We start from the raw sequence: 3,126 nt of genomic DNA, 5'->3' as shown, positions 1-3,126 counted from the left end.
GAATAGAATACTATGATAACATTGGTACATTTTTGCCAAAAAATCAGCAGCACAGTGGAGCGAGCCTGCTGCAGCTGTAGGCTACCGTCTACTATTATTGTATCGCAACACATCAGTCCCCTTTTCTTTTTGGAACTTCTCTCTTGAAGTAGGCTTGGCCTAAACAGCTGTCCAATCGGCAGGCGAAATGAAACTTTAAGAAAATGAAACTGTAGCCATGTTATTGTAACGTCTGCAAATAATGTGCACAATTATCTTGGAGCTTCCGTTAGGATATCGCAAATCGACACGCCTACTCCAGACAGTCTCTCCACTGCAACACAAACAGATAGCCCACTTTAGTTTTACTATACGTTTCAAGTTTTGTCCAAATGCCCGGATTAGGACGCGAAGAAGATCTTATCATTATCAGAGGTCTGCCCGGATCGGGCAAAAGAGCAGAAGCAAGGTAGGCCTAAGCGTCTGTCGAATTACATTTTAATATTTCCGGTCTGCCTTCCATTGCGTGTGTGTCCGCAACTACAACTAAAGATTTGTAGGCTAAGGCATATTTGTAACAAACCACTTGCACCTGTTATGACTACATAAACAACTAGGCCTACATTTGCAAATATTATTTGTAACTAATGTCATACTTCTGTCTGTAGAGAGCTATGGAGACAGTACGGAGGACAAGGCACCATTATACGCGCGTTTGATTATCACGGTCCAAATGGCGAAAACTTTGATCGCAGAAATCAGGGCCGCTCGCACAAATGGGCGCAGAGACTAGGTGAGTCATATTGGTAATATACAGTAGGCGACACGTTTCATCTTGTTATCTGAATAGGCTATTAAAAGTTTTGTTGCCCTTTATATTTCTTTCTTATTTATTTTTCAGCTTTTGAGGCAATGGAAAGGCTCGATGATCCTGTCATAATTTGCAACATGAATACAGAATTGTGGATGATGTATCCTTACGTTAAGATGGTAGGCTATCGTCTGTTTATGATAAATTATAGGCCTAGAATTAATATTACAAACACAACACAGAGCATGTGATACAAAATATTTAACACAGGGTGTTTCAAACACATTTCGGCTCAGGGGCCACAATAGCCAATTTGATCTCAAGTGAGCCGGACCTCACATGAATTTTGCAAAACATCACACATATCTGCTTCATATCGGAGTCATATTGCCATTCAGTCATCTCAAGATGCAAGACAGCGGGTATATATTTGACTGTAAATTGCTGCAACTTTGTAATGGGCTAGAGATTTGCTTCGTCTCTGGGGCCGTATTAAACTTGTTGGCCGCATCTGGCCCCCGGGCCTTATGTTTGACATCCCTGACTTAACACATAATAGGCCTGCACAAAATACTAATTTTTCGAATATTGATGAGTCATGGTTTGTAGAAGAGTATGCTTAAATGAAAAGGAATGTGAATTGGCTGTGCCACTGAGACAGTCCATTTTGGGGTTAGCGTAGGCTAGTCTACGCGTGACTGGCTTTGAAAATGGTGGGGATATTATTATGGCAGATGGTCCGGGTCTGCTATTTTTTCCATTATATTTGTGGGAAAAGTGGTGGGGATAATCTAAGTTCATTTCAAAAGTGGTATGGACACTATCCACACCTAAAATTGCACCTAGGTTATGTGTGGCTGACAAGCAGGGGTGGAGGTGTAAAATCAGAGACAGGTGATAGTGATAGATGAATAACACTTTTTTTCTTTTACATTTGGTTTCAGGGTTTTCATGCTGGATATTACATTAAGTTTGTTGACATGCCAGAATACGACCTCGATTACTTATACAGGTAACTATTTGGAACTAGTACGCTCCCATGGGCATGATAGGCATGCGGAACTCATTAAACCATTATAGTAAAATTGACTAGATTATTGTAGCCTGAATAACAAAGAATGAAAATTGCAGGCAGCCCCTTAATGCACGCCGCTTCTCCAGTGGCACGCTGTAATAGTCACTGAAAAGTTAACTACCATAGTACTACACTACTATGACATGACACAAGGCCTTTAGTAGTGCACTACGACTTGGTGATTGCCAGTCTGGTAACAGCAAATGTATAACGTTGTGTCTTAATGGGTTAAAAACTGCAGTCTAACATGTAATTGTGTGTATATTATTGTGTGTACGTAATAGTGTGCATGTAATTGTAATTGCTGTTAAAATGTCCTAGCTATGTATGTTGAGATTGTTTTGTTCACCTACTGTACCAGACTGCACAACAAATGCCATGCTGTGTGTCTGGATTATCCAAGTGATGAGGAGTAATGAATAATTCTATGTTCTAATAACATGTGGCCAATACGATGTTATCTTCCAAAACAGGGCATGTGGAGGAAATGTGCCTCGTAATTTGCTGAGAAGATGGGATGGAAACTATCAGGAAGTGTATGCAGGTGTCCGTGGGGTTTTCCAGGTCCTGAATGATGAAAACAGCAATAAATGGTGGAAAAATGATGAATGGTTAGATGAGCGTGTAGATGATCTAAAATACGCTAGAAACGAACGATGGACAACATAACGGAATGATCAAGTGATGGATGTGGATACAGTATCTGGATGACTCCAAAGTGTGTATGTTGGTCCAAAATACTTAGAAATGGACTACCACAGAGAAGCCTTGGGAACGTTTTTTTGTTGTTATTGTTTGTTTTGTTTGTTTGTTTGTTTTTATTAAGTCGTGTATTCATGAGAAAGCATATCATGTAGTGTATGGGATGTCAGTAAATGAGATTGAAGGAGACCTCTTCTGTGTACCAGCAGAGTTGAAAGGAGAAACTGTCAGCTTTCTTTCTCAGCTGCAAAATTCCTCTTTATTTTATTTTCTATTTCTGTGTCTTTTTAATTGAATATTTCTATTTTCCATTAAAAAGGCTTGCAGAAAGCTTGTCCTCTTAACAAGTGTGTTTTGGGTGTTATTTGTGAGACAGTGAACTATCCATTACATTACGTTATGTTACACTCCATTACACTTAGCTGACACTTTCATGCATTAATAACAGCTATTATCATTATTATATTGGTGACAGGCCCTGGAGCAGTGTGGGGATAGGTGCCTTGCTCAAGGGCACTTCAGCCATGCAGGTGTAGGGAGAGGTAAGGGTGGGATTAAG

At 40.0% G+C, this 3,126-nt stretch overlaps 1 long non-coding RNA gene across 1 annotated transcript; it reads left to right on the top strand.

Moving 5' to 3' along the window:
* The first annotated feature begins 233 nt into the window (after positions 1-233).
* LOC134452040 (uncharacterized) lies at positions 234-2,911 on the top strand. Its single transcript, XR_010035339.1, has 5 exons — positions 234-448; positions 648-772; positions 881-969; positions 1,735-1,802; positions 2,339-2,911. It is a non-coding gene; the product is annotated as an uncharacterized LOC134452040 (long non-coding RNA).
* Positions 2,912-3,126: the final 215 nt, after the last annotated feature.

Source organism: Engraulis encrasicolus, chromosome 7 (genome assembly GCF_034702125.1).
Source record: "Engraulis encrasicolus isolate BLACKSEA-1 chromosome 7, IST_EnEncr_1.0, whole genome shotgun sequence".
NCBI lineage: Eukaryota > Metazoa > Chordata > Actinopteri > Clupeiformes > Engraulidae > Engraulis > Engraulis encrasicolus.
Note: the sequence above shows the minus strand (reverse complement) of the source record. Positions and strands in the feature narration are given on the sequence as shown.